Source organism: Rattus rattus, chromosome 3, assembly GCF_011064425.1.
Source record: "Rattus rattus isolate New Zealand chromosome 3, Rrattus_CSIRO_v1, whole genome shotgun sequence".
Classification (NCBI taxonomy): domain Eukaryota; kingdom Metazoa; phylum Chordata; class Mammalia; order Rodentia; family Muridae; genus Rattus; species Rattus rattus.
In genome coordinates this window covers 22,735,815-22,750,422 of record NC_046156.1, presented here as the reverse complement: position 1 = coordinate 22,750,422, position 14,608 = coordinate 22,735,815, and positions in this window count along the sequence as shown.

The following is a 14,608-nucleotide window of genomic DNA, read 5'->3' as shown; positions in this document are numbered from 1 at the left end:
CTAATGAGCCTAGGGAGAGAAAAAAAAAAACTGTAGTAAGGGAGGACCAGTGTATTTTAAACCTGCTCATGTTTTCTATCCATTTCCCTGCAAAGATTTAGTCCCCCAAAACTTACAATTCCTTTAGTTCTGGCACTGTTTTACTGAGGATAGGCACACACACACACACACAAACACACACACACACGCACACACGCACGCATGCACACACACACATACACAGAGTCTCATCTGCATTCTCACTTTCCCAATATATTTACAGAAACATGTGGTAGGGTAAGAATGCTGTCACACCTTCTGGTCTTATATCCAGGTCATCAAAGATGATACCCACCCCACCCCCAACACTGTTTCCTTAACGAAAGACAAGTGTCTGAAAGGTTGGCTTATCACTTGGTTCCCATTTATTCTCAGGGAAGAGGCACTTAGTAACTGTCACAGTTAGAGGCCTTTTCAGTGAGAATGCCACCAGCCGTGTGTAATTGCAAGTTTCTGATTTTTACCTCTGCTGTACAATGACAAAAGTGCTCTGCGCGGTTGGTTCCGTGTTTCTCAATATATCAAACGCCTGGATCCATTGACTTCTTCCCTTGCAGCAATTTTTTTTTTCCTCTAGCAGCAAATAGATGGCCTCAGTATCATCACCCCCCATCTCTGGAGATCACAAGAGCCTCTCACTGACACTGCGATGCAGCGATTGGATGGCTAGAGCTGTTCACAGTTGCCCTGTAGCAGTTGCCATGGCTCGTTCCCCGTGCCCTTTACAGAATGGATGCATTTGCTCATGCTGTTGAGTTTATTTCTACTTGCACATTCCCTGCACTTAACACACAACCAGTTCCTTCTTAAAGCAACAGCTTGTCGGAAAAGTGAAATCCTTCGTATCTTCCTGGCTGTTCATTCATTGTAGAACTTCAGGAACAAGTCTGGACTTTGAGCCCTTAAATTAGATTATTCATCTGAGCACCATTGCCTAGCTTGTTACCGGGGTCAAAACTAGACTGTGAGGAAAGTGGAGAAATTTTCTAACAGCAGCATTATTAGGGAGTTGTTTTCTTCCTTCCTTAAGTTTTCTCGTATTCAACAGAGGCTTGTAATACTAATCTGAGTAATAACCCCCAAATATATCCTGTGTAAAATGCCTGATTTTATATAGATATGGCTTCCATAGAATGTAGAATTAAAATTAGCCATGCAAAATAGGAATAAAAGCCAGGATTGAGCAGGTAGAATGTAATCGATCATGAGAGGCAGAGTCAGGAGATGCAGTAGAGAAACCGACTGGAGCGGTGCAGTCTGAAGAGGGAAGAAGCAGACATAAGTTATAGAACACGGGTGACCTAGAAAAGGCAGAGATAAGAATAGTTCCCAGCTTCCTGAGTCTCTCCCCACACCACTTTGACTTCTAGTTCAATGGGACTGATTTTCTATTGTAATCCCCAGATATAAGCTTTAAAATAACCCATGTTGGCTTTGGGCGACCACATTGGGTAATTTCTACAGCAGATACAGAATCCACAATGATGACAATGAATCAATGGTTAGGGAGATGCATTAATAAGAAAAATCTGCCTACAATTTTTTTTCCAAATAAGCATATGTTCACACGTCCAGTTTCCTTGGTGGTTAATTTGTTAACACCCTATGGGTCATCTGTGTTTGTCTTGCCCTGTGCTCCAGTGGACACAGCACTAGCCTTCTCTTTTCAGATACATCAAGGATGGCTTGTGGAACAACCATGTTTCTGCTTTTACTCTGGCACCTATCACCGCTTCTGCCCGTCAACTCCCACCCTTGACTAGACACTAAGTGACGGTAAGATTGCCAGAACGATACTTGATAAGTAGAACAAAGTCTTATCAATCAATTAAATATTTGGATGTCGAGAATTCCCCAGCTCTCCTTGGGTTCTTTTGGTTTGATTTGTGAGCTCTGGTAATTTGCTTACACTTTATCCCCCAAATTACTAATTAAATTAGACTTTCAGTCCCAGTCCCTATAGCAAGCAGATGATGTTTTCCTCATCATTTTAAATAAGCATGGAGTGTTGTAACTCATCATAATTTGAACATGATTTATTCAATAAAATACACACACACACACACACACACACACACACACACACACACACACACACACACCGTGGGTAGGGGATATAAGCCTTACATGAATGTAGACTTTTCCACAAATTTATATTTCAGGAAAACATCTGTTGCTTTTATTTCTCAGTGTCAAGCCTATCTTTAATCAAAGTCAGTGCTTCTGCAACTCCCTTCTCCCCTTCAACTGTGATACTGCAAACAGAAATGGGTTTCTTATTATTGGAACATATTAGGTTTAGTTGTTCATAATACTGACAATCAAAACCTTGCTGTCGTTATTTATCAATTAATTTGAAGCGTTTACTATATGTGAGACATAATAGAAGTTCACGTGGAAAGGTATGACTTTTACTCCCTCCCCACAAAGGTATTTTTCATTTATTCTCTTTCGGTTTTTGGGGAGAATTCTGTTCAAAAAATATTAAATGATTGCATGTTACGAAACATATTTTGATATGACTAGCATGTTTCAGAATTTTCTTGCGTGCAATGTGGCTGTCAAAGAAGATTTGATTATAAATAATTAAGAATAAAGAAACGCTGAATTTGAGAATGTTTAAAGAAGGAGAAGTGACTGGGCAAGAGCTTCAACAGGAAGCAAAGCAAAGATAATATGCTTAGGTCAGTGGTGTAACTAGTTATGAGAGTGTGTTTGTGCGTGTGTGTGTGTGTGTGTGTGTGTGTGTGTGTGTGTGTGTGTGTGTGTGTGTGTGTGTGTGCAGGGGTGTGTGGCACTTCCTGTACTCGTGACCGTGACCCTTGACATGAGCCAAGAAAAGGAAGGGAGAACCTCTCTTGAGTCATCCCTGCCCCGCCTAGGCTTGGCATGCCCATCAGATGTGGTCCAGGTCCGCCCTGCTCTGAACTAATACTTGTCTTTCCTGTTAAGATGCCACATAGAGGAAGAGGTGGAGACCTTTGCCTTTCAGGCAGAAATTGCTCAAATCATGTCCCTTATCATTCATAATTTCTATTCAAGCAAGGAAAATTCCCTTCCAGGGTTGATCTCTAATGCTTCTGATGCCTTCTACAAGATTCACTTTGAGAGCCTCACAGACCCTGTCCAAGTTAGACAGGGTTAAACCTGAAAATTGACATTATCCCAAACCCTCAGGAGTACATGCTGACCTTGATAGACACAGCCACTGTCATGACCAAGGCTGACCTCATACAGAAAGCAGGAACCACTTCTAACTCTAGCACAAAAGCATTCATGGAGGCCCTCCATGCTGGTCCAGGCATCTCTATGATTGGCAGCTTGGTGATGGGTTCTATTCAGCCTAGCGAGTGGCAGAGAGAGTGGCTGGGATCACAGAGTATAATAATGATGAGCAGGATGCCTGGGCATCTTCTGCTGGTGGATCTGTCATAGATTGTGCAGACCATGGGGGCACATTGGCTTAGGGATCAAAGTGACCATTCACCTCAAAGACCAGAAAGAATACTTAGAGGTGTGGAGGGTTGCTGATGCCAAGAAGTGCTTGATGACAGGCTCCCGATACAGCTATCTCCTGACCAATACAGATGCAAATGCTCCAAGTCAGCTATTGGACTGATCATAGGGTCCCCAGTGGAGGAGTTAAGGGAGGGCTGAAGGAGCTGAAGGGGCCTTATTCAGCATCAATGGGAGGGGAGGCCCTTGGTCCTGTGAAGGCTTGATGCCCCAGTGTAGAGGAATGCTAGGGCGGTGAGACTGGAGAGGGTGGGTGGGGGAACACCCTCCTAGAAGCAGGGTAAGGGGAATGAGATAGGGAGTTTGGGAAGGGGAAACCAGGGAAGGGGATAACATTTGAAATGTAAATAAATAAAATACCCAATTACAAAAAAAGAAGTGGTGAAGAAACATTTAAAGTTCATAGGCCTTCAATCCTCTTGATACAGTCTCAGGAGATTTATTATTATCATTTACCAATACTGCTTTTAATCTTTCCCCAAATTTTGTCAGTAGTAAATAAATGTACTAAAATTTATATAAAGTATTTCCACCGACACCCACGAATTTCATTGCCAAGTAAAACATTTTTAAAAGAGCTTCCTATTCATATTTGTAGACATCAGATGAATTCACCACATCCTTTCTTTCTGCTATATTTCATATTCACCTGGTATCCTTACTCTCTTATTAATAAAGTTCTAAGACCCAAGTTTGTGTAAATATTAGAGCAAGTATGTATGAGGTACATACATGTATGTGTTAAATAAACACTTAGTTACTCTTCAATACAATGTTAAACTTCTTTTCCTCCTATGTGTTTGTTTTAGACCCATAAAGAAATTGCCTTTCAGTAATGTGTTCTCTTTTATTCAAGAACATACATGCTATCCTCCAGCCAAGGGAACCTCATAAATTAAAAAAATATTTTTCTATTACTACTGGCCTGAGATTTCTCAATATTCTGCAAAGACTCAGGGCCAATGAACTGTACCTTACATTTGCCATGGATTTAGAGCATGAGCAATTGAGAGGTTGCTATGTCTTGAGTGGAAGCACCAGGTCTAATGTACTGGCAGCTTGATTTCCGGGGTGGGGATGTCAAGAGGTAGCAGGGCCTTTAAAAGGCCTGCTGCCAGGGCCTTAGGTCACAGGACTGTTGCCTGCTAAGAGATTTTTGACATTTTCATGTTTCTTGTTCTGACTGTGCCTTAGAATTTGAACTTCTTTTTATGCATGCTCTCACCATGATTTGATCCTTCATAATGGCATACAGAAAAGTATACTCTTGCCAGAGCTGGACCTGTGCTATTCAAGATTTGACCCTCTAAAACTACATATTAAACCTTGTGCCAAACAGTCCTTGTCTTGGTATAGATTCAAGCCTTTCATTGTAGCCATGAAGAAGTAAGGAATAAAGAATCCTCTATCCTGAAATCTCACAGATGATTCATTAGGGCACGGTGGGTCCCTCCTGAGTGTCATCTTCAAAATCATGATTTGATACCACTCACTCAGTTCTTCTAAGGGTGGTGAATGCAGAGATTCAGTAAAGAAACAATCACAGGGCCTATAAGAGATACTGTTCTGTTAACCACTGGCTTTATGCTTTAAACATTTCTGCTATTTAAATTTGGAAAATGAAATTTCAATATCTTAATGATGATTTTACAATTAAAATTTTACTTTTGCCACATGCCTCCTTAGTTTCAACTCTTGGGCAAGGAGTCATATGCCGTTTCTTCTTGGAATGAGTGATTCTGTCTCTCCCTGGTGTCCAATCCCTTCTAGCTTCAATATAGCCAGGAAATGAAGAGCCAGGTTTCCGTAAGGAAAGGGTTCTATAAATTGAAGAAGCCAAAAAGCCTAGTCAGCATATTCCATAAGCTCTGGAAAAGTATTAGGTGAAAATATGTTTTGAGAGAAATGGCTCACATTAAGAGAAAAAAAAGTTGGACAAGAGAGGGTTTATCCAACTGGTGGCTTTCCTAGGACAAACTATATCTGGAGATGAAAACAGTGCCATTCCAGAGGAATGCTCTATCCTGGAGCCTAGAAAAGTCGAAGTCCCTTTTTATACAAAGCAGAGCTATTGTGCTGAATAATAAGATAAGAAGACAGAAAGTTTCGATGGGCTTTCACAGAAGATGAAAACTAATAAGGTAGCTGAAGTTTATGAGAAGCTGCATCATTAGAAGACATCATCAAAAGGTATGTAGATTCATGCATTGAAGACTGAAAACATACATCTGCCTTTTGTATTAATTTGACCAAGAATTTTGCATTTTTTAAAATTCTGTCTCTGTTATCTTTAGTTTTTCTGTAGACTGTGGTCAGTAGCCTGTCTGTGGCCATTCTGTTGCTTGAATCTGTGCCATATCAGTTATGCCTGTCCCTCTTGTGGTCTGTAACAAGGGTCTGTAAACCATGGCACAGGTAAGGGAAAGAGTTAGAGATAAGGATAGAATTCTTTAACAGACTTTTACAAGAAAAGAAATATTACTGACCCCAAATGAGTCAAAATTAGCACTCAGTGCTGAACGTTTTTCCATGTTTGTAAAATTTATAGTGGATATTTGTCTTAATATTACTTCTAACCTGTTGGCTGCTTTTAGATAATGATTACCACAGCACATATACATAAATAAAATTATTTTGAGTCATGTGCATGAGAAAGTACATAAATTAAATTTAAAGTTATATATTAACTTAAGTTGTAAAGGATGCATGAGAAATCCAAGGCTCTGTAGGATTGTTCTCTTAAAGGCAGGTTAAATATCAACAGTCTACATTTATAGCAGTAGTCTCAGGGTTGGTACATTGAATAAAGTCAAGACAGGAACTCAGTAACACAAGATCCTAGAGGCAGGAGCTGATGAAGAGGTTATGCTTATTAGCTTGCTCCTTATGACTTGTCAACCTTCTTATAGAATCCAGGACCACCAAGCTAGGGGCAGCAACACCAACTCTGAGTTGTGCCCATCCACATCAATCACTAATGAAGAAAATGCTTAAAGGCTTGCACACAGATACGTCTTACCAAGGCATCTTTTCAATTGAGGTTTTCCCTCTCACATGGCTATATCTTATGTCCAGTTAACATAAAACTAGCCATCACAGGGTAGCAGGTTAAGTCTGTAGTCTTAAACGATCTCAAGGTAAATTATTAACTTTACAGTAAGGCCTACCAAATTAAATCTTTTTGAATGCAATAGGAAGCCTAGAGAATGCTCTGTTTATCCGTGTGACAGCCTGTAATAGTGAGAAGACAGTCAGGATTCAGAAGCTTAGGTAGTTTAAAAGCCAGGGTTTTCTATAACAAGATCCTGGACATCAAAGGAAATGAGATCCAACGTAATCAACCCATCCCTTAAGCCACGATAGTTCTAACTAAGGCCAACATTGGCACGATAGCAAATGAGACATTGTATAGATATAGCCGTGGATGATGGGAAATGAAAGCACAGTGCTTAGCACAAGATTACTAGATGGCTAACAGAAGAAACAGTCCAATATGCATATGGTCCTACTCTGCAACATGAAACTCATGTTTAAATCTTAGCTATTTTCAGGATCTGGACCCCACAGCCTTAGGAAGATTCCCTAGCAGAAAGAAGCAGCTTTGTCACATTGGGTATACATGGTCGTGATTTGTTTAACCCTTTACCAAAATTGTCCTGTGACCAATGGTAAAGGCTTGTATACTGAAATTCCTGGGCATTTTGTCAACTTCAAGTTAAATGTGATGGATATGCATATGAAAGATGGGATTTCCTTGGATACAAGAGTAGATTTTATCTTACACGTCAGAAGAAGCAGACCTCGGATATGTGTCAGACCACAGTTCAGAACTACTGTGAACACAGGCTGGGCTCCTCACAGGTGTAAGACTCTGCTTGTATATGACTGCTGAATGTTGGGTTGTAGAGGAAGGTAGGGGACACATAACTTAACTTTTAGAGCACAGAGCTCTGTATCAAGGAAAATGCACCTGTCCCTAAATTTAACCAATGGCACAGACGGAAGAGCCACAGAAAGCAGAGTTTTCACAAAGACTCGGATATTGAGGTTCTCACTTTTAACTCTCTCTTGGGACATGGACTTACTGCTACTTACAGAGGTGCAGCATCTGGACAGGCCACATGAATTATGAAAATGTCTTTATATTCCCATCTATTCACTCCATCCCAGCTAAAGAATGAGGCATCCCTATAAAGTCATTCTCAATGTTAAAGGAATAGACACCTTGTAGAACAAAAAAGACATTTAGTAGGGACATAGCTCAGAAAAGTGTATCTGGAGGCTGGGAAGATGGGGTAGGTTAGCTGAGACGAACTCTGCTTTGATCAACTAGGAAGTATCTGGAGCAATGACCTGGGTGTTTCATGAGTCTGCTTGTTGCTGGGTTGATTCAGCTACTACTGCTACTACTAGCTACTCTAGTTTGGTATATCAGAGACTTCAGGACATGGACAACTATCTAGAGAGCATGCAAACATATAACAAAATGGGATCAGATGCCTACGGTCCCTTGCAGTGGATAGATTTTCAGGACACCCAGACAAAGCAACCCAGGCACTATTCACTAAGGATTACATATAAAGTTCTAGAGCCTCCAAACTTCTAAATAATTTCCTTTTGTGAGGGAAAACATTTTGTGGTCAACACAGATTTGTATGTATAGAAACATATGCAGTGTTGCTCTTTGTGGTAGTTTGAAGGGATAGGCTCTGGGAACCAAACTCATATTTTTGGCTGTGAGCCTAGCTTTTGACGGCTGAACCATCTTTCCAGCCCAAACATGGGAGGAGTCTCGAACACATGGGCATTGTGGAAAATTTCCTGAGCAAAACAGCAATGGCTTATGCTCTAAGATCAAGAATCGACAAATGGGACCTCATAAAATTGCAAAGCTTCTGTAAGGCAAAGGACACTGTGGTTAGGACAAAATGGTAGCCAACAGATTGGGAAAAGATCTTTACCAGTCCTACATCTGATGGAGGGCTAATATCCAAAATATACAAAGAACTCAAGAACTTAGACTCCAGAGAGCCAAATAACCCTATTAAAAATGGGGTACAGAGCTAAACAAAACATTCTCAGCTGAGGAATATCGAATGGCCAAAAGCAACTAAAGAAATGTTCAACATCCTTAGTCATCAGGGAAATGCAAATCAAAACAACCCTGAGATTCTGCCTCACACCAGTGAGAATGGCTAAGATCAAAAACTCAGATGACAGCAGATGCTAGCAAGGACGTGGAGAAAGAGGAACACTCCTCCATTGTTGGTGGGATTGCAAACTGGTACAACCACTCTAAAAATCAGTCTGGAGGTTCCTAAGAAAATTGGACATTGCACTACCTGAGGACCCAGCTATACCTCTCTTGGCATATACCCAAAAGATGCTCCAACATACAACAAAGACACATGCTCCACTACTTCATAGCAGCCTTATTTATAATAGCCAGAAGCTGGAAAGAACCCAGATGTCCTTCAACAGAGGAATGGATTCGAAAAATATGTTACATCTACCCAATGGAATACCACTCAGCTACCAAAAACAATGACTTCATGAAATTCAAAGGCAAATGGAATGAACTAGAAAATATCATCCTGAGTGAGGTAACCCAATCACAGAAAAACACACTTGGTATGCACTCGTTGATAAGTGGATAGTAACCTAAAAGCTCGAATTATCCAAGATGCAATCCACAGACCACAGGAAGTTCAAGAAGAAGAATGACCAAAATGCAGATGCTTCTACTCCTTCTCAAAGGGGGAGAAAAATACCCATAGGAGGGGATATGGAAGCAAAGTTTAGAGCAGTGACTGAAGGAATGGCCATTCAGAGCCTGCTCCACATGTGGCCCATATATATACAGCCACCAAAACTAGATAAGATTGATGAAGCTAAAACATGCATGCTGAAAGGGACTGGATATAGATCTCTCCTGAGAGACACATCCAGAACGTGTCCAATACAGAGGTCAATGCTAGCAGCAAAACACTGAACTGAGAACAGGACCCTCTTGGGAAGAATTAGAGGAAGGATCAAAAGAGCTGAAGGAGCTGGCAAACCCCCATAAGAAAAACAATGCCAACCAACCAGAGCTTCCAGGGACTAAACCACTACCCAAAGACTATACACAGACTGACCCAGGGCTTCAACTGCATATGTAGCAGAGAATAGCCTTGTTGTGGCACCAGTGGAAGAGGAAGTCCTTGGTCCTGCCAAGGTTGGATTCCCAGTGCAAGGGACTGTTGGGGGGTGGTGGTAAGGGGGATGGATTGGGGGAGGGAAATGGGGGCTTATGAGCAGGAAACTGGGAAAGGGAATAACATTTGAAATGTAAGTAAAGAAATATATCTAATAAAAAAAAGAATAGGCTCATGTATTTGAATGCTTGACCATAGAGAGTGGCACTATTAGAAGATGTGGCCATTGTTGGAGAGGGGATGGCTTTCTTGGGGGGGGGTGTCACCGTGAGTGGGTGGGCTTCAACGCCTCAGAAACTCAAGGCATGCCCATTGTGGCGTTCCCTTCCTGCTGCCTGAAGATCCAGCTGCAGAGCTCACTCAGCTTCTTCTCCTGCCTCATGTCTGCTCGCACGTCAACCATGTTTCCTTCCATGATGATAATGGTCTAAACCTCTGAAATGGTAAGCCAGCCCCAATTCAATATTTTCCTTTATAAGAGGTGCTGTGATCATGCTGTCTCTTCACAGAAATACAAACCCTAATTAAGACAGTTTTCATGAAGCTTTAACAGTGTTTAAGGTCTTTTGCATGAAAAGATACTATTGCTGGGGTGCTTAGCAGTTGTGAGGGGTAGTTTTTCTGAATTTACGCAAACTAGAGTCACCTGGCAAGAGGGAATCTCAGCTGAAGAATTACCTCCATCAGATTGGCTGATGGGCAAGTCTGTAGGGATATTTTATTGATTAATGATTTATGTGGAGGGCTCAGACCTTTGTGGATGGTGCCACGGGTAGACAAGCAGTCCTGCGTGGTATAAGCAAGCAAGCTGAACAAGTCAGTAAGCAGCATGCTTCCATGTGTTGGCTTCAGTTCCTGCCTTGAACTCCTGCCTCAACTTCCCTCGGCGATGAGCTCTAAGGTATGATGAATAAACCCTTTCCTCTGAAAATCATATTTGGTCATGGTATTTATCACAGCAAAAGAAAGCAAACTAAGATAGTAGTGATAGGATTCATAAGATAGGGATCCCACGTTATGGAGCCATTTGTAGCAGGGAAGTTCTGATAAGGTTGAAAATAGGTCATACTGGGACAATGCAAGTCTTGGCCCTTGCTATTTTCATCTCAAGAAACAAAATCAAAAGCTCATCAGATAGCTCCCCTAGTAATGTTAGTAATGCTAATTGTTGCAGTGTTCCATTGTACATACCTTCTAGAGAGGTGCTGGAGGACAAAGGACACACACACACATACACACACACACACACACACACACACACACACATACACACACACGGCAGGTTTGGGGGACTCATCTACTAGAGTATCACAAATTCTTTCTGGACTCTGTAGTCTTAGGGGTATCCTAGGTATTCTGTACTTTCTGGCTGTTTGGTTCTGTGTTCATGTGATAATTAAGTTGAGTTTCCACTTGCTTCTGTGCATACCCTCATATTATATCATGATCATAGAGACCCACTGAGTGGTTAACCTGATGATAATCCTGTAACTGCTCCCACAGTGTCAGTTCCTTTAGCACCTCTGATGAGGGATGCCTTAAATCCCTCCATCCGTAGGTCCTTTCTTATGATGTGGAGATACTCTTGAGAGGTTCTTTCAAGCAACATAAATTCTAGATTAGCTACAATTGACTGCATGGTGTTCTGCAGGATGGACACAAAAAATTATAGGCTTCCTTTTGGTTTCAGAGGGAATACAGGAAAAAAGTGAAGAGAGTGAGTGTGGATCTGGTCCTTCACTACTGATACTAAAAAAACAAATGTTTTGTTGACACCATTCTTCATAATGAGTGTTTAAGGTGTTCTGCAGTAGTTCCTAGTTGGGATTACTGTTATTTCAATTGGCATTACCTACTTTCTATTGGGCTCATGGTAATGTAGGTTTCCTATATTTACTTACTGCTTTAGGCTGCTGCCTATTCTTGAGTAGACTTCACAATGAATGTTTAAATGATATCTACATGATCCAATATATAGTAACGAAGCTTCTCCATGGTAAAGAGAGTGGTTCCAGAGTCTACACATGTTCTGTACAGTACAGAGAATGATCTATGATAGCCAGAGTTTCAATTTTGAATGAACGAGTTTGTTAAATATATATCAAGAAAAAGCCAAAGAACATTGAGCAGGAGATAGTAAACAGAAGCAACAGGTAGTTAAGCATCACCATACAACAGCGATACAGAAATAGCCTAACAGACTGCAAAGGGATGATAGGATCAAGTTGTGGGCTTATAAACACCCAGTAAAATATGACTCGAATTCCCACTGGGGATGCTGGCAGAAGGTCCTGATTTAGAGTCTTGGGCGGAGCAGAACATTCCCTCAGGTGAGGCTTTCAAATAAAAAAACAAGTAAGAATGATAAAAATATGATCAAATGGGGCACTTAAAATCATCCAGCAGCAATTACTAAGGAATCCCTGAGGAGAGGATCATGGTAGAGTTCCCATCAAGAGTATTTGCTAGAGCATTCTCTTTCCTACTGAAGGCACTTTTATACTATGGGAAAGACAATAGTAACCTTGGTTGGAAACTGTGTACCTGATATAGCAGTATTGTAAATCTTGGGCTATTTTATGGTACTTCCTTCTGGTTACAGAATCAGGGGGCTCTGGCAATGGGTCTTGGAGGACTGGAAATAAACTGTTGGAGTCTGGGGCAGGAGAGTCTTCCTTGCTCCCAGAGTCTGCTTTCATAATTTTTAAACATTATATAAAACTTTACCAATACAATGTGCATTGCTGTGCAATAGACCAATAGTCCCTCCCAAAAAATTAGTATGCATCGACCCCTGTGAAATGTTATTTAGCCGGTTGTGATGATACCTGCTGGTAGAATTTGCTGAAGGAGACACAGGCAAGAGGATGATGAGTTCAAGGCCCACTTGGCTACACACTCTTTTCTCTTCTAGTCCCAGGCATTGTGGGAGCTGCGGGTTACTCTGCAGACATGGCCAAGTCCAAGAACCACACCATACACAACCAGTCCTGCAAATGGCACAAAAATGACATCAAGAAACCCTGGTCACAAAGATAAAAATCGCTTAAGGGGGTTGATCCCAAGTTCCTGAGGAACAAGGATGTAGAAGGCCTGAAGAAGGTACAAGTCAACAATGCAAATAGCAGTGAATACACTCACAGAGATCATCAAGGCCCCTGGGAAGCCAAAGGTGGTTAAGCCCAAAATGCCAAAGGACCCTAGACACAAACTCATCTGTCTTGCTTTCATCATTTACCCCAAGCTTTGGAAGTGGATTTGAAGTTATGTAGCCAATGGTTGTAGGTGCTGCTACCCAAAGCCCAAGGTTCAAACCAAGGCAGAGACCTCAGATCCAGCTAAGGCCCAGGCTTCAGCCCCAGATCAGGTTCCCAGAGGTGCCCAGGACCCTGTGAAGGCCTCGTAAGAAAGGTTCCTGCCAATGTAAAGACCGATGGACATCCGTGACACACCTACCTACACACTATTTGCAGATGACCAGTGTCCTCTGATGCTTTTACAAATAAACTTGAGGCAAGATCTATTAAGAAAATGTTACTTAAAGCCTGAACTATATGGCATTAGTTATATGTGATATTTTCCAGTTGTACATTAGAGCTAAGTCACAAAAGTATGACTTGGTTACCTTACATTCTTCCTTTCATTGTTTGGCGAAAGTGTCAATGGCTACAGCATCTTTGGCTTCTACTCTTCTAGTCGGTCATGGTCATCTACCCATGGTTGCATATGACATATGAGCTACTGGATCACCATCAATCACTACTCTACTCTCTACTACTAGTTGTCTTTTCTTATTCTTTCCAATCATTCTGTTTGGTAAGAGTCTTTGGATTGCCTATCTATATAAGCGATATAGATTGTAACTTGTCATTGTGCTAATGCTTCTTTATGTATTGTCCCTACAGACAGAGGACACTATAATTTCCATTTATTTCCTGCCAATACTGTAAAAAAGGCAGACAGACAGACAGACAGACTGACTTTTGGCAATAGAAGCCATTGGTCAGTGCATTCTATTGTCTTTTAGTTTGGCCAATTAGTAATAAACTAGGTCATTCTTCCACCAATATTTTCCTCAGAACAGGCCTGTTAATATACTAGTGAGAGAGAGTGCAACCTCTTCAGCATCCACTGGGAACTCCATGGGGTACAAGACACTAGTCTGGGAAGCAGTATGGGTCCCTGGGATGCTGTGCATATGGTATCTCAAATATCTAATTTCTGTTTGATAGTAGGCTCTGTGCCTTCTTTCCTTCTTAGCATTGGCGGTAGCAGAAATCACAAGGGATCGGGAAAGGTACAGTGACAACAGTGGATTCAGGGATAATACGTTCATTCTCAGTACACAAGACTATGTTGAGCACTGTGGGCCAAATCAGGACACCTGGATGTTTCCTGGAGAACTTTCTAGAACAGAACCTACTTCGCCATGTGATTCTGTTACCATTTTTCCTTCAGTAGGCTCCATGCCATATGGATGAGTTTTATTAAGAAGTGCAAGGTGAAGTGTCCCCAGCATAGGTATAGTGTACGTGACTTAAAACTGGATTCCCATAAACTCAACTCTGACATTGGACCCAGACTCTAGACCAAGTAATTTCTTATTTTGCACATGGCTGATCCCAAGACACCCTGAAAGACACTGAGGACTGGAAGAAGTTAAGTAAATTGTCATTAAAGATATGTCGCTACTTGGCAAACACCTGGGGCTCAATCCTCTAGGTTGCCCTGGGAGAGTGCAGAGAAAGCACTTGATCATCTTTAGCAAGGACTAGAAGAGCAGGTGCTCTTATTCGCCACCACCCATTTGGGACTATTGCTAGGGACTAGTTTCCCAAAACAGCTGGCAGCTGCCC